The 18,401-nt window shown below is 41.0% G+C and overlaps 1 protein-coding gene across 6 annotated transcripts in view; it reads left to right on the forward strand.

The window, feature by feature from the left end:
* The first annotated feature begins 713 nt into the window (after positions 1 to 713).
* The window catches only part of ttll4 (tubulin tyrosine ligase-like family, member 4), a 102,334-nt gene continuing 84,646 nt past the window's right edge, over positions 714 to 18,401 (forward strand). For 5 of the 6 annotated variants that reach the window (XM_072260962.1, XM_072260968.1, XM_072260967.1 and 2 more), the window contains exon 1: positions 714 to 982. The gene's annotated coding sequence lies outside the window, so the exon portion shown is untranslated. Of the gene's footprint in view, positions 983 to 2,626; positions 2,801 to 18,401 lie in introns of all 6 variants that reach the window. The other variant, XM_072260963.1, reaches the window with a different exon arrangement.

Here is an 18,401-nt window from a genome sequence, read left to right on the forward strand (position 1 = left end):
GAAATCTGCCGAAAGCTGGAAGGCCCAGAGATAGTGGATGTGGAGAGGATGTTTACTATGGTGGAAGGAGTCTAGGGCCAGTGGGCACATCCTCAGAGTACAGGGATGTCCATTTAGAACGGAGAAGAAGAGTTATTTCTCTAGCCAGAGTGAACCTGTGGAATTTGTTGCCATAGACAGCCGTGGAGTTCTGGTCATTGGGTACACTTAAAGCAGAGTTTGAAAGGCTCTTGATTAGTCAGGGCATGAAAGGTTACAGGGAGAAGGCAGGAGAATGAGGCTGAGAGGGAAATGTATCAGCCATGATGAAATCGCGTTGGGACAAATGGCCTAATTCTGTCCCATTGTCTTGTGGTCTTAAGCTGTGACAAGTCCGAGTATCTCTTCTACAGAGACACCTGATCAGAAAATCACAGCCAAAGTCAAGTCTATTGTCAGTTGGACAAATATGTGTATGCATAGGTGCGATGTCAAAGTTACTTGCAGCAGCCCCATACCAGCAACATTCACAACTGAAAAGCATAGAACATTATAGCACGCAAACACGAGGAAATGTGCAGATGTTGGAATTTCAAGCAACACACATAAAAGTTGTTGGTGAGCACAACAGGAAGCAAAAGGACATTACAGCACAGAGACCTCGTCCACGCGACTCAGATGACGTCACCACGGCCATGCTTCTGCTTACGGAATCGCGTCACTGGAGACGCCCGTTGCTAGGGAGCGGAGCTGGGCGCCGGCGGGGCTGACGGTGAATTAGCGGCGGGAATGGAGTGAAGGAGAGAACCCCGGCGGCGGCTCACTGGCAATGCGCGGCGGTGGGGCCGGGTGCGCGGGAGCTGGAGGCACAGCACGACCCCCGGCTGGACGGGGAGGAGCTCGGAGCCAGGCCCAACCCCCGGGCCCGGCAGTGCTTCCTGCTGTGGCCGGGTGGAGGCCCCACGCCGGCTGGCAGTCGGGCGGAGACGGAGAGCGTCGATAGGTGAGGAAGGGGCTGCCTGTTTGGTGGGAATGCGGGGCGAAGGGGTGCAGGTCCACCGCTCCCCCCTCCCTCGGGTGCAGAGGTGCCCTTGTATGGGGTGGTGCCACTGGCTGGTGGAGGTGCCGACGGGTCGCGTCTGTCCCTCCCGGGTTGGGGCAGAGTGGTTGGTTGCCTCTGGGTCGTGTAGTCACCAGGGGCCGGGTGGGTCGAGCCGGAACCATCTGAGCTCTTCACGTGGCGCTACCTGGTGATCCAGCTGATGACCGACAAGATTTTGGAGGTTGCAGTTACTCTTCATAGATTTAAGCGGATGATTTTGCCTGCGACCTTTGTATGGTACACGCTAAACTGATCAGTTAAATGATTATTAAAAAATAATTTAAGTATCAGAGAGGGGAGTAGTGAAGGCTCATTTATGTGATAGGTTAAGACGTAGAAGAGTACAGCACACCACCAGGCTCTTTGGCCCACGATGTCTGTGCCCGGCACCATGCCAAATTAACCTACAGCTACACGGTGTGGCGTGATGCGTTAGCGTAACGCTTTACAGTGGTAGCTGTGCAGGAGTTTGTACGTTTTCCTCGGGATCTGTCTAGCGTAGACTTGGACTGTGTTGGTCGTTGACGCAAACGATGCATTTCACTGTATGTTTTGATGTATTGTCAATGTGATAAAGCTAACTAATCCCTCTACCTGCATATGATCCATGTCCCAACATTCCCTGTAGTCAGCCTAAATGCCTCTTAGACTCTACTATCATATGTCTTTCCACCACTACCCTTAACACCCTTAACAGCCTCTTCCAGATATTTACCACTGTGGGTTTAAAAAAACTTTTGCTCGGTAGATCTCCCTTTGAACCCCCCCCCCCCCCACCTTAAATGCATGTCCTCCAGTATTTGACTTCTCTAGCCTGGGTGAAAGGTTTCTGACTATATACCTTATCGCAGTCTCTCCTTGTGTTATGAACTTCTGTTAAGTCTAGTTTTGGCCTCTGATGCTCCAGAGAAAATTTAGTATCCTCTTTCAAAACTGTATTATAGCCAATCTGGATCACCAAAGCAGAGTAATAATGCATGAATAGAAGAACAAAATGTGCTGATGACCTATCCAGTGAAAAGGTGGGATACCATACTCAAAGTCACAGTCAAGTTTATTGTTATATACATAAGTACATGTGTGCTTCCTGTCACTCCTGTTCCTTATTACTGCTCAAAAGAAAATAGATTACTTTAATAATTACTGGTTTGAAATTAGAGTGAGAGTTGTTCAGAGTTTGCAATGAAAGCAATTTTAAAGGTCCTAAGATTGGTCAGAGGAGGACATTGCATGATGTAAGGTCTTAAGGTTATACTCGACAGAACAGGCTGTTCAGCAAATAGGTAATTTAATATTTGTTTACAGTATAGAATGTGCAGCTGGGAGTTAACAGTACAGCATTTGCTAACTTATGATACAATAATCCATTTGGATCATGAGGTCCATGCTGGTCCACAGCAGAGCAATCCTATCAGTTCCGTTCTGTCTCTCTTCCCTGTACTCTCTCTTACAAAGCCATCAACTCTTGAAAAGTTCTCTTGCTGTGTATCTACTCAGAGGGCTGATTTACTGTAATTAATCCTCTATTATTTACAATATGTTTAGTGTTGTCAAGGCATCTCTGGCAATGTAGTCTGTTGAAACACACATGATGCTGGAGAAACTCAGCAAATCAGGCCACAGACAGTCGACGTTTTGAGCTGAGACCGTTGTTTCATGGGCAACAGGATGCACGAAAAGTCTCTGTAGATAGTGATGACCAGTTCATCGATTTTGATGGTATGAATTGACAATGTAATATGGGTCAACAGTGATTGAATTTGCAACTTATTATTTGTATTTGTTTTTGGATTTGTGCAGTTTGCTGTCTTTTGCACATTAATTGATTGTTCATCTTTGTAGTTCTTAATTTAATTTAGAGATGTAGCATGGTAATAGGCCGAACAAGCCCATGTTTCCTAGTTATACCCATCTGACCATTTGATCCATATGTCAACATGGGAGGAATCAGGAGCACCCAGAGGAAACCCAACCGGTCACAGGCAGCACGTACCAACTCCTTACAGACAGCGGTGGGAATTGAACATCAGTTGCAGCGCTGTAATACAGTTACGCTAACCACTGCGCGACCATTTTTCGTTGATTCTATTATATTTCTTTGTATCTACTGTAAATACCTACAAGAAAGCTAGTTTGATGGTAGTTATAGTGACACAGATCTACGTACTTTGATAAATTTACTTCGAACTTTGATTCTCAGAAGAAAGCACAGTAGAATTTGTTATAAACACAAGAGTTTCTACAGATGCTGGAAGTCCAGAGCAACACACACAAAATGCCAGAGGAACTCAGCAGGTAAGGCAGCATCTATGGAGAGGAATAAACAAGCAGTTAACGTTTCAGGCCAAGCTGCCAGAATAAGAAGGTGGGGAAGGAGTATAAACTAGAAGGTGATAGATGAAGCCAGTTGGCTGAAGGTGGGGAATGAAGCAAGAAGTTAGGCTTTTTATTGTGGCATCTTCTCCCTTCCTTTCTAGTCCTGGTGAAGTTCTTACCCCGAAAGGTTGAAAGTAGAATCTGTTACCTGTATCTTAATGTGTTTGCAGACCTTTGGGTTAACAGTTTATCTAAGGGGTGTTTCTACAAATCCTGCATGTAAACTCATGTTTAGTTCTTGAAATATTGCCTTCTTGCTTTACACATCTCAAAGTGCTTTACACTCAACAAAGTACTTTGGTAAAGTTAATTCAGTGTTGATGTGGAGTAAAACAGCTCAGCCAACTCCCACATAGAACAATGTTACAATCAACAAATAATAACTAAAGATAGAATTAGTTGAGGGATAGGAATTCAAAGATTCAATATACATGTATTATCTAAGTATGCAACTTTTTTGGATACCATGATAGCATAGCAGTTCGCGTAATCAGCTTTACTGCGCCAGCATCATGAATCAGGGTTCAGTTCCCACCACTAACCAGGGTTCTCTTCATCACCACATGGGTTTCTTCTGGGTGGTCCAGTTTACCCTCTCATTCCAAAGACGTGTGGTTAAGAGTAGAGAATTGTGGACATGCTATGTTGGCACCAGAAGCATGGCGACACATGCTGGCTGTTCCCTGTACATCCTCAGTGATTTGATCTGGCGTGAGCCAATGCATTTACTGTATGTTCAGATGCACATGTGACAAAAAAAGCTAATCTTTAATTTAATCTGTAGCTAATCTTTACTCTTTTAATCCTTTGATACAATGGCACTCCCTCTGTACTGAAACTTGGATCATTGTACCCAAGTTTCTTGATCGGAACGTGAACCTACATCTTGCTGAGACAAATGCTGACATTTGTGGTACTTAAATCTGCCATCTTTTGACTGTTGACTGTATGCTACGATTAAGATAATCAGATGTCCAGAAGGCATGCATAATCTGGTTGGTAGAGATCAGAAAGTTATTAAATTGCAGTGTACTTCATGATTTGATTTGAGGTTCTGTTAACCAGCGAGCAAGTGTTTGTTGTAGATACACACATTGGATAAAGTTCAAGGTCAGTTTATTATGAAAGTACATATGTCACCATGTACAATCCTGAGATTCATTTTCTTGTGGGTATACTCAATAAATCCAATGAACATAATAGAATCAATGAAGACCGCGCCCAACAGAGCAGACAAACAACAATATGCAAAAGACAACAGACTGTGCAAAAACAAAATTAAAAAATGAAATAATTATAATAATAAATAAACAATAAATACAGAGAACATGAGATGAGTCCTTGAAAGTGACAAGTCTTATCAGTGAAAAGAACTGATGCCCTATTAATTAAACCCCAATGACATGGCCTTTTTTAAAAAAAGTTATTTCCTAATGATAGTTTTTGTATAAAATGAAGGGCAATGTAGGACGGAATGGTTAGATTGATCTTAGAGTCGGTTAAATGGTCTGCACAACATTGTGGGCCACAGGGCCTGCAATATTCTATATTCTATAAAATTCTCTTGACTGTTAACATTGTGGCATAGCAATGTAAACCCAACTGAAATTCTATTATATTCCTTTATTTTTCTGAAATCCCTACAAGAAAATGAATCGCAAGTTAGTATATGGTAACACGTATTTCGATAATTTGTCTTTGAAAATTGTGTTGGTAAATATGATTCTATTGAAGATTTTGCCCATGCTAACTCTTATTATTCGAAGTACGTTTATTATCAAAGTATTTGTGCAGTATACAGTACAACCCTGAGATTCATCTTCCCACAGATAGCCTTGAAACAAAGAAAACCATGGAACCTGTTCAAAGAAAAACATCAAACCCCCAACTTGCAAACGACACAAAAAACAAGTGAAAACCACAGAATATAAAACATCAAACCACAAGTCATTGAAACAGCCCAGGAATATTTAGTTCGGTTCAATACAGCACTGCTTCGTTTGTTGACTGCAATGTATGTACTGTGTTTTGTATCTTGGTCCCAGAGGTGCGTTGTTTCATTTAGATGATTATATGTGTATGGTCAAATGACAATAAGCTTGAACTTGAGATGAAACTTAATCGGGATCAAGTAGGAAATTGGAGCTGAGGTGAAGATCAGATCAACTGTGATTGAGCTGGCTCCACTGCCCACTCAGACTACTTGGATTTCATGTGTTCTTCATTTTATTTTGGCGTTGGAGATTAATTTTGAGTAAGGCACCACCGAATTTGTAATTCTGCAGAAATCAGACATTCCACAATAACAAACTTCCTATAAGGTTGTCACCCAGGATATCTGATCTCACCCTGGGCTGTGCCTTGGTCTCTGGCTAGGGCTCAGTCCTGAAGCCATTCACTGTTTTCTGTAGCCAGACTGGTTACTTTAGACAAGCTAAGAATAGATGTGAGAAGATTACTTTCAAAGGACTTGAGCAAATTTGTGTCTCAAAATCATGACCACATTTGTCCTTTTCTAAGTTGTGTGATGAGTATATTTCCAAGAGTGTGCTTGCATAAATCGGGTTTTGTTCGATAATATTCTGTAATGTATCATAATATCTTGTTTCAGGGTAATTATTAGTAAGAGTTAATTTTATCAGTTTAAACTTCTCGGGTTACGAATAATACTTTCCTGGAATTGGTCTGTGTTAGCAGGCATTCCTGAATAGAGAGGCTTATGTATTTATCTTGCTGAATAAGAAAGTAAACTTTCAATAGCAATGTGAATTAAAGCTGTTTGCATGATGATTTAACAAATGTTGGGCCTCAGCAAAGTGTTAATAATGTCTATTAATGTGAGTTAATTTGTTTATCTGGAGGGTGTGGTATTTTGCAAAGCAGCACAGTGCTTTCATTTTAATGCTACGGTACCTCCATCAGGCAGAGGTACTGTAACATTAGGACAAGTGCTGTTAGGATGGGAAACAGCTTCTTCCCTCAGGCTGTGAGACTACTGAACTCCCTGCCACCAACTAGGTCTCATCGCATATGAAGTGCCAGTAGCATTATACAGTTTGCTTTTTAACTCGTGTTATAAATGCATCTTATTTTAAATGTCAATCTTCTGGAATATATTATTATATGTTAACTTATTTGTGGTAATATTTTGTGTTCTGCGTGGACTTTGGTTTGGTGGAACATTATTTTGTTTGGCTATATACCTGAATATGGTTGAATGACAATAAATTTAAACTTGATTTTGAGTGAGGATCTGAGCAATCTTTGTAAAATCTGGCTTATCCATGCATTGTGCACTGTGTAGATTGCTCTATTCATGACAAAAACAATTCTCCAAGTGAAGATATCTAAATGAACGACTTCTCAAAATACCTAAACAACAGGAATTCTGCAGATGCTGGAAATTCGAGCAACACACATCAAAGTTGCTGGTGAACGCAGCAGGCCAGGCAGCATCTCTAGGAAGAGATACAGTCGACGTTTCAGGCCAAGACCCTTCGGCAGGACTAACTAGTTTCTCAAAATACCTGTTTTGATGGATTTTTTGCCTAAGGTCACTGCCTCTGTGGAAGAGGGGTGAAGATTTTATTTGTAACTGCAGATGGGCTGTTGACCTCACAATTTACCTCATCTGCCTGCACAGCACTTTCTCTGCAACTAACACTTTATTCTGCATTCTGTTATTGTTTTCCCTTGTCCACCCTCAATACTCTGTTGTAATGAAATGATCTGCATGAATGGTGCTGTGATTGTGTAGCGATCTGTCAGTGCAGTGCTAGAAGCCAGTTCAGTTGTAACATTTAGGAGATGTCTGGATAGGTATGTGGATGAGAAGTGCGGAGGGCTATGGTGTTGGTACAAGTAAATAGGACTAGGCAAAAGACGAGGTTAATACAGAGTAGATAGGACAAATGCTTGTTTCTGTGATGTCATGCTCTATGACTATGATGGCGCTCATAAACGAAGTTTTCACTGTATCCTTGTACATGTGATGGTAAACCAATTTTTTTGTATTTATAAGTTGCCTTGTAGCGAACAATGTGTTTAGATATTACACCTTGTGCACAGGTCAATGATGGATAAAACCAGACAAGGAGAGGCAATAAAAAGAGGCTGAGAGTGGGGTGGGAGGAAGAGACAGTAAGTGTGGAGACAGGCTGGCAGGTGATAAAGAGCGCTGGAATCTAATAAGTAAGGAAGGTGAATGGCGGGTGAGGTGTGTTGATAAATGCATGAATAGAGAGGGGAGAGGGATGAAAATACTAGAGGTTTTTGAGGAAGGGTATGGAAAGGGGATCAAAGCTAGGAGAAATAACATTGGATTTGCAGGAGAGACGTGAACACAGGAAATAAAGGGTACTTGAAATTGGATTAAGTGTCTCAACCTGAAATGCTAGCTGTGGAATATGAAATCACAAACAAGAGAAAATCTGCATATGCTGGAAATCCAAAATGTCGACTATACTTTTTTCCATAGGTGCTGCCTGGCCTGTTGAGTTCCTCCAGCATTTTGTGTGTGTTTGTGGAATATGAAATGTGGTTCTTCAAGTTTGCCTTGGGCCTCACCCTGACAATGGAGAAGACCGAGCATTGTTAAATTATATTGTATTTTTGAGGCTGCTTATTAAAGAAAGGATAAGCTTGTATTGGAGCCAGCCAAGAAGATATCCATTGTGCTAATTCCTGGAATGAGAGGATTACCCTATCACAAAAAACTGGAAAGCATGGAGTTCTGCAGAAAAGTTGTTATTTTATTGTGTCTGTGATTTTATTGATGCCTTATTTATTGTTAAAACCTTTAACAGGATTATAAGATGTTGACATGTTTCCACTGGGGTGATGATCTTCATTTTCTAGGATGGTACAGGTGTCCCCCGCTTTTCGAACGTTCGCTTTTCGAAACCTCACTGTTACGAAAGACCTACATTAGTGCCCTGTTTTCGCTAACAGAAGGTGTTTTCACTGTTACGAAAAAAGCAGCGCGCGGTAAAAGGGAGCATGCGCCCCGAGCAGCCGCTGTCCCCCAGATTCGGAATGGCATTCTCGCCGGCATTGTTTAAACACGTGCCTGTTTAGCAGCTGTTAGCAAGATAAGTTCTAAGGTATCGGAAAAGCCTAAAAGAGCTCGTAAGGGTGTTACACTTAACGTAAAACTAGACATAATTAAGCGTTTTGATCATGGTGAATGAAGTAAGGACTAAGTGAGTTTGGCTTGTGGAAGCTGACGAAGATGATGTTGAAGAGGTTTTGGCATCCCATGACCAAGAACTGATAGGTGAAGAGTTGATGCAATTGGAAGAGGAAAGGATAACAATTGAAACCGAATGAGTAATGATAAAGTACGACTTTAATTTTGAAAGGGTACGTCGGTTTAGGGGATATTTGCAGGATGGTTTCAGTGCTTACAAAGAACTGTATGATAGAAAAATGCGCGAGGCTCAACAGTTAAGCAAGCCTTCCACATCAGCCACAGCAGACTAAGAACCTCGACCTTCGACATCGAGGCAGGCAGTCATAGGAGAAGATGAGCTGCCTGCCCTAATGGAAACAGATGACCCACCACCCCAACACCCAGGCCGCGGACAGATACCGATTCGCGGAGCTGCAGCAGTAGCTGGGCGACACACAGCACATCTTTCAGAAAAAAGCCGAAATAAACATGCTAATTAATTAGATGCTGCCCGACACGTAATTGTTGGTCTAGATCAGAGGCGACGCAATCGGCACTGATCTGGGCCGACAATTACGTGCCGGGCGGCACCTAATTAATTAGCATGTTTATTTCGGCTTTTTTCTGAAAGGTGTGCTGTGTGTCGCCCGGCTACTGCTGCATGCTTCGCGAATCAGTATCGGTTCGCTTCCCGGAGGGTGGGGGTCACTGCACCACCCAATCTTTGACTCAGTCTGTGTGCTGATGTGTGCTCCGCGCTTTCCCAATTCTGGTAAGTGATACTACACTGTACATACATTATTTCTACTTTATATAGGCTGTGTATTTTTAGGTGTTATTTGGTATGATTTGGCAGCTTCATAGCTTAAAGGTTACTGGAGAGCACTTGCGCCGTGTTTTTGCCGAGAGCGCTTGCGTGAGATTATCACTACGGAGAACATTTCAGGCAATGATTGTGGAAAAGTATTTCTACTTTATATAAGCTGTGTATTTATCATATCATTCCTGCTTTTACTATATGTTACTGTTATTTTAGGTTTTATGTGTTACTTGGCATGATTTGGTAGGTTATTTCTGCGAACGCTCACAAAATTTTCCCATATAAATAAATGGTAATTGCTTCTTCGCTTTACGACATACCGGCTTACGAACCATTTCATAGGAACGCTCTACCTTTGGTTGGCGGGGGGAACCTGTACTAAGATGGAGCAGTTTGGTTATTGGAGACTAGAGAAGCTAAATCTGTTCTTTGGAGTAGAGGAGGTTAGAAGAGATATTATAAGTTACTGTAAGACTCAATGATCATCAGACATAAGAGCAGTATAGGCTATTCAGCCCGTTGAGTCTGTTCTGCCATTCCATCATTGAATTATTTTCCCTTTCAACCCAGTTCTCCTGCCTTCTACCCCATAACCTTTGATGCCCTACTAATCAAGAACCTATTAACCTCCGCTTTAAATCTATCTAATGACTTGGTCTCCACGGCTGTGGGGAGGGTGAAGGGAGGAAATAATATCCTACAGGTGCCTGGCTGTCCTACTACTTCCAAGTAACGCTGAAGAAACCATGGCACCATATAAGAGCATAAGATGTATGATCAGAGTTAGGCCATTTGGCCCATTGAGTCTACTCCACCATTTCATCATGGCTGATACTTTTTTCCCTCGCAAGCACAATCTCCTGCCTTCTCCCCATATCCCTTCATGCCCTGACTAATCAAGAATCTGTCACCCTTTTCCTTAAATATACCCAATGACTTGGCCTCAACAGCTGCCTGTGGCAACAGATTCCACACATTCACCATTCTCTGGCTGAAGAAATTCCTCCTCATCTCAATTCTAAAAGGATGCCCCTCTATTCTAAGGCTGTGTCCTCTGGTCTTAGACTTCCCCACCATAGGAAACATTTATTTAGAAAATGGTTTCCCCTTTTATTTCTTGCACCAAAGTGCATGGCCATTCATTTCCGTACACACTATTCTATCTGCCACTTTGCCCATTCTCCTAATCTGTCTTAGTCCTTCTGTAGCCTCTCTACTTCCTCAAAACAACCTGCCTCTCCATCTATCTTCGTATCTTCTGCAAACTTGGCCACAAAATCATCAATTCCATCATCCCAAGCCATTGACATGTAATGTAAAAAGAAGTGGTCTCAACATACCCCCCAATGTAACACCACTAGTCACCAGCAGCCAAGTAGTAAAGGCTCCATTTTTTCCCCCTCCTGCCAATCAGCCTCTGCTTTATCCATGCTAGTATCTTTCATGTAATACTATGGACTCTTGACTTGTTAAGCAGCCTCATATACAGCATGTTTTCAAAGGCCGCCTGAAAAATCCAAGCACACAGCAGCCACTGATTCTCTGTTATCTATCCTGCTTGTTATTTCTTCAAAAAATTCCAACATGTCAGGCAATATTTTCCCTTGAGTAAACCAGATTGACTACGGCCTATTTTATCATGTGCATTCAAGTACCCCGAAACCACATCCTTAACAATCGACTCCAGCATCTTCCGAACCACTGAGTTCAGGCTAACTAGTCTATTATTTACTTTCTTCTGCCTCTCGCCCTTCTTGAAGATTGGAGTGACATTTGCAATTTTTCATTCCTTTGGAAATGTGCCAGAATCAATTGATTCTTGAAAGATGGTTACTATATGGAGGCTAATGCAGAAGATTAAGATGCCTGTCATCTGTGGCAAATTGGCTATTTGGATTCAGGACTGGCTTGCGCATAGAGGGCAAGGTAGTGGTTGAAGGGACTTATTGGAGCTGGAGGTCTGTAATTAGTGGAGTTCCACAGGGATCTGTGCTGGGACTTCTGTTGTTAATAATGTATATAAATGATCTGGATGAAAATGTAGATGCATGGGTTAGTACATTTGTAGATAATACCAAGATTGTGGGTAGTGTAAAAGACTGGCAAAGAATACAGCACAGTTGCACATATGGGCTGAGAAATGACAATTGTACTTTAACCCAGACGTTAAACCTCAGTAGGGCAAATGCAAGGAGACAGTACACTGTTGACGGCAAGGTCCTTAACAGTGTTGTTGATCAGAGTGATGTTAGGGTCCAAGTTCATAGCTCCTTGAATGTGGCTACACAGGTCGATAAGGTGGTTGAGAAGGCTTATGGAATGCTTGCTTTTATTCGTCAAGGCATTGAGTTCAAAAGTCAGGAGGCTGTGTTGCAACTTCATAAAACTGGTTCGGCCATACCTGGAATATTGCATACAGTTCTGGTCACTCCACTGTCGCAAGGATGTTGAGGCGCTTTAGAGAGGCAAAATACTTAATTAATTCGTCTGAAATTTCCTTGTTCCTCCATTACTATCTCTTCATCATTTCCTGGCGGTCCGATATCCACTCTCTTTTATACTTTATGTATCTGAAGAAATTTTTGGTATCCTCTTTAATATTATTGGCTAGCTTATCTTCATATTCCATTTTTCCTTAATGACTTTTTTTAGTTCCCTTCTGTTGCTTTTTAAAATTTTCCCAATCCTCTAACTTCCCACTAATTTTTGTTCTATTATATGCCCTCTCTTTCACTTTTATGTTGGCTTTAACTTTTCTTGTTAGCCGCGGTTGTGTCATCTTGCCTTTAGAGTAATACGTCCTGTGCTTTCTGAAATGATTCCAGAAATTGCATCCATTGTTGCTCTGCTGTCATACTTGTGAGTGTTTTTTTTTTCAGTCACTTTTGACCAGTTCCCCTCTCGTGCCTCTGTAATTCCCTTTACTCTGCTGTAATACTGATACATCGAATTTTAGTTTCTCCTTTTCAAATTGTAGGGTGAATTCTAACTTATTATGGCCACTCTTCCCTAAGAGTTCCTTTATCTTAAGCTCTCTAATCAATTACAGTTCATTGCACATCACCCAATCCAGAATAGTTGATCTCCCAGTAGGCTTAACCATGAGCTACTCTACAAAGTCATTTGGCAGGCATTCTAGAAACTCCCCTTCTTGGGATCCAGTACCAACCTAATTTTCCAAATCTACCTGCATATTGAAAGCTCCCCTTACTATTGTAACATTGCCCTTTTGGCATGCATTTTCTATCTTCTGTTGTAATTTGTAAACCCCATCCTTACCACTGTTTGGGGGCCTGTATATAATTCCCATCAGAGTCTTATATAATAGGGGAAAATTTCTGGATAACACTTGCCATCCAAACCATCACTTCTGAGATTCACCTTCTAGTCTTGGTGCAGAAATATTATAATGGATTGGTAAATGTTGCTCTATACTTAAAAGTAATTAGATCAATACATTTTGAAGTTTCTTTCAAAATCTTTCAAATCAAAATGTATGTGAACACACAGCTTCCTATATTATAATTCTGCCTACATTTAAAAATTACCTCAAATTGGCTGCTAAATCATTTTTGGGACATCCCAAGGCATGACTGAGGTATATAAAATTAAGAAGGTTTTTGATAAGGTAGATTGCAGGAAATCTTTTCCCATATCAGATATAGAAAAATTCAAGGACCTAGATTTGGGGTAAGGAGGAAGAGATGTGAGGGGCACAAGATTGGGGGAGATACTGCAAGCCTGAAAGATTTGAGTTCAGATTTGTCAGGGGAAAACTGATTTGAGCAGGGGAGTGCTAGGTGTGCATGTTATCTGGATCAGATGAGGAGAATATTCAGTCTGAGGTACAGATCTGGTGAGGACAGTAGAAGTAAAAATGTTCACAATTGTAGAGGGCCTTGCAAAGAGAATGAAGATCTGAAAAATAACCTTTGAGGAGGTGAAGTCAGCGAAGGGTGATAAAACCGGGTCCCCAGCAAAATATAAGCAAGAAGTGGTATTGGGGGAGTAGTGATTAACTCAGAATTTATAATAAAAAATACTGGACTAATGATCTGAAGACACATATTCAGTTTACATCAACTGGGTAGTCTGAGGAATGCTGCCGACTGGCACATTCTAGGCTGTAGGAGTACATGCTGAGGTTGCACTGAAGCTTGGTGCAGTCACCACAAGAGTTTGGTGGTGAAGAAACACAGTATAGAGTTTATCCGCTGCTGGAAAGGAAGGGGCTGGGTTGGGTGAGGAAGCCCTTCAATTATTGTAGTAGTGCACCACCCCAGCGGAACATATGAGTGGTAGCAGAGTGCTATTGATGTTTGCATTTTAAGAAAGAGAAAGGTTCAATAATTGTAGCCGTTAAGCCATCTGGTAAAGATTAGGAACCCATATGGGATCTGTCTTGAAATCAAAGGCCTTGTGGTTCATTACAAAACAGTGCCCTCTTCATCAAATTCCTCTTCTTCATTCTGGAATGCCTTTCTATTCTGAGGCTGTGCCCCCTGGCCCTAGACTCTTCCACCATTGAAAACATCCTCTCCCGGTCCACTCTATCTCGGACTTTCAATACTCGATAGGTTTCAGTGAGATCACCCTCCTCCTCCTCCTAAACTCCAGAGAATCCAGGCTCAGAGTCATCAAACGTACCTCATATGTTAACCCTTTTGCTCCCCGATTATTCCCGTGAACCTCTTTTGGATTTTTTCCACATCCTTTCTAAGATAAGGGACCCAATACTGCAAGTGCAGTCTGACAAATACTTCATAAAGCCTCAGCATTTTATCCATGTTTTTATATTGTAGTCATGTAGAAATGAATACTAATATTGCACTTGCCTTTCTTACTACTGACTTAACCTTTAGGGAATTCTGCACAAAGACTCCCAAGTCCCTTTGCACCTCCAATTTCTAATTTTTCTCCCTAATTAGAAAATAGTCTGTGCCTTTATTCCTTCCATCAAAGTGCATGATCATACACTTTCCCACATCTGCCAAAGTTAACTGAAGATGCAGTGTAAGAAGGAATGCTTTACCCCCCCCCCCCCCAGAATTTGAATTGCTTCTGTGAAGTGTCCAATGATAATTGCAACACTAAATGTGCTCTGGGTTTGTATCTGAAGCTTCAAGCTGACAAGAGGGTTACCAGGGTCTCCCTCTCCCCTATTTGTGACATTTAGCGGGAGTATTGTACAGAAAAGTGTCCAAAGCACTGCCGAGGATCCCTACCCCACAATTTCTTTGAACCACTACCATCAGGAAGGAGGTACAGGAGTATTAGGACTAGGCCTGTCAGACTGGGTAACAGCTTCTTTCCTCGTGCTCTGAGACTAATGAATACCCTGCCACCATTAAGGTCTCTTCACCAGGATAGTGGTTTGTTACTATTTACTACACACTACATGCACTTTGAATTGAATTTTAATAAGTTAAGTGTGCTAATATTTTGTTTTATGTGCTATGTGTTATACAGTGGATTCTGGTTAATTGGGACATTGGTTAATCAGGGCAGCTGCTTATTTGGGCCAACTCTCAAAGAACAAAAATTAATTGAGAAAATAGCCGGGATTCTCTTTGTTTTTTTGGGACACTATGCCACTTAATTGGGTTAGAAGACAGTTGCAGAAGAGTTTCAAACTAGCATCAGTTATGTTCATTTATGTGTCTTTAGACACTACACAGTGCTTGGAATGAACATCAGATGCATTTGTTTGTGTTCAAAAAGAACTGATTTTTTTTTGTCATTGGTAGTTCATGAGAAATAAGCAGTAAGACAATTCAGAATAGTTTTACTCACTGCATGTTTCAAGTATTCAGGCTTAGAGATGCTCGAAATGGCTAGGAGTAAAAATGAAACGATTTCACTACTTCAACAAATTAGGAACTATGAAGAATTTAAAGGTATTGATAATCATCTTGAATGTTACAATGAAAATGATGATTTGGGGGATACAACCGTTGAAAAGAATGTATGAAGGCAGTCCATTATCTACACTAGGTTTCTACACTGATTTTGTTCATTTACAGTCAATCAAGAGAACATAGCAGCATACACTGCATTAATTCCTCTATTAGGAGCTAATATGTTGTTTTATACTGTTGTAGTATTGATAATGTTTTTGTTTGGTCTTTAATTTCATTTAAATACATAATTTTCTTACTCAAAGTATATTACACCTTTTTAACTATTTACATGAAATTGGCCAATGGGGGCAACTGCTTAATTGGGCCAAAATGTACTGGTCCTGACGTGTCCCGCTTAATTGGAATACACTGTATATGTTTTGCGGGTGCACTGTGGTCCAGAGGAACATTGTTTCCTTTCGTTGTACATATGTACAGATAGTTGACAGTAAACTTGAACTTGAAATATGACTGCTTTAATATGCTAAAAAGCAGATTATGAATTTATATCTACCTGTACTATACTGCAATTAAGCAGATTTTTAACTACCAGTTCTGTTCATTCAGTGTAATAAATAAATGGTGGCATTGCACCTCACTGGAGTTTTTAATTGTCCTTTAGAACCTGCAATGCAACCCGATACCAACCCTCCCCAATCCACTTGAGTAATTGGCAATAATTTCACTAACCAGTTTTGCCTGGCCATAATTGTTTTTATAAATACAATACTTGTGCATCACTTCATTTAAATTTTACCAGAACAATGAAATAATAAGCTATTGTCAATAAATTCTAGGGGATGCATTAAAGATACAAGTCTGTTGCCAACTTTGCTTGACCTGTCTCAGTTGATACTATTATGCGATTTAGAATAATGTAAAATATTTTGTTATCCCTTGTGAGTAATGGCTGTCTGTAACTAAATGATTTGGAAATTCAAGTCTTTGGAAGTTTCTTGGAAGGTTAGATTTCTATCGAAAAGGTAAAGGAAAGGGTAAGTATTATTCTCTTTATACTGCCAGTATCTGTAAAATCACTGTTTTCAGCAGCTTGCCAAATTTTCATTCCAACTGCATTTTGTTTCTGCTTGTTCAGCATTATAAGACAACTGAAAGAAAATCATTTTGTGGTATTTCCTGACCATGTCAATTAATAGTGCTTTCTGTCAGTGTTGTTACTAATTTGCATTTTTGAGTTGTTTTCTTCTTTTGAGGTTAATAAATAAGAAATGTAGATGATTGCAGAATCCTTTGCTCTTAAATCCAATGCTGTAAGAATTCAGTTTGCTTCAGTCAGTCAGGCACTAATTTTGAGCAAAACTTGTGGCCGGATTCCATGTTAGACTGCTAGATTCGAATCTCATAAGACTTATGCATTGTTAAGATAATTCACAAAGCTCTTATGTTGGATGTGCAATATTTCATGGTGAGGCTGGCCTTTCTCTTCCATGCAGCCACAAAAAGATTAAGATACAGATTAGCTTTAATTGTCATATGTACATTGAAGCATACAGTGAAATGCTTGCCTGAGTTAACAGCATGCACAATCGGAGTTGAGCCGGGAGCAGCCCACAAGTGTCACCATGCTTTCAACGCCAACATAGCATGCCCACAATTTACTAACCTAACCTGTGCATCTTTGTAACGTGGTAGTAAACCAGAGCACCCGGAAGAAACCCACATCACAGGGAGAACGTAAAAATTCCTTACATAGAGCGGTGGGAATTAAAACCAATTGATATTACAGCTCATGCTGTGAAATGTTACACTATCTGCTACTGTATCATGAAACCACAATAACTGACTAACTTAAAAAGAGTAATGGATAAGGAATTATCTGTGTATGCTATCTATATGGACTTCGATAAAGTATTTGATAAATAATTTGATGCTCATACAATTAAAAACAAATTATTGATCTGGATAGAAAATAGCTAAGTGGCAAGAGACAGTAAAGCAGGTACTCATCAGCAGTGTCTGGTATTCTAGAACTAGTTCTGGAACTACGGCTTTACAGTACACATCACATTACACATGAAAGTACACATGTCACCATATACTACCCTGTGATTAATTTTCTTACAGGCATTCAGTAGAACAAAGAAATATAATAGAATCGGTGAAAAACTACAAGGATGGACAAGCAACCAATGTGCAATGTGCAGAGGTGTTTATTTATTATTATTATTATTAATAATAATAATTAATAATAAATAAACACCTCTCTGCTCGTTTGGACTTGCCCCCTTTGAACATACTGCCTTCCACTCTCTCTGCACAAGCCCAACACTATCATCAAACCAGCAGACAAAGGGGGTGCTGTTGTAGTGTGGCAGACTAACCTTGCAAAGGCCAGGCAACAGCTGGTCAGACACCACCTCATACCTACTTCTTGAAAAGGACCCCACTCTGTACCCAAAAACTGTCTCCACACTATTACTGACCCCATCAGTTCTGGAGAATTCCTATCCCCTGCGACCAAGCTCATAGTTCCCTTACCCTGCACTGTTTACTTATATCTCTTACCCAAGATCCACAAACCTAGCTCTCTAGGTAGGCCCATTGCCTTTGCCTGCTCCTGTCCCACTGAACTCGTGTCCACATATCTCGACTCCATCCTATCCTCCTTGGTTCGGTCCTTCCCACCTATATCTGCAACACTTCTCATGCCTTGATCTCTTCACTAATGTTCAATTTCCTGCCCTGACCACCTCACTTTCACTTTGGATGTCCAGTCCCTATTCACTTCTATCCCACATCAAAAAGGCCTGAAAGTTCTCCACTTCTTTCTCAAAGAAAGAACCAACCAGTTCCCCTCTACCACCAGCTTCCCCTGCCTGACAGAACTGGATCTTGTCCTCAGCTATGCCTCCTTATTGTTGGCTATGTAGAACAATCCATGTTCCAAACCTTCTCCAGAAATTCTCCCTGACTGTTCCTCGGTTACATTGACAACTGCTTTGGTGCTGCTTCATGCACCCACCCATGCTGAGCTCTTTGATATCATCAATTTTGCCTCCAATTTTCACCCTGCCCTTAAATTCAGTTGCTCTA

This window comes from Mobula birostris, chromosome 6 (genome assembly GCF_030028105.1).
Source record: "Mobula birostris isolate sMobBir1 chromosome 6, sMobBir1.hap1, whole genome shotgun sequence".
Taxonomy (NCBI): Eukaryota; Metazoa; Chordata; class Chondrichthyes; order Myliobatiformes; family Myliobatidae; genus Mobula; species Mobula birostris.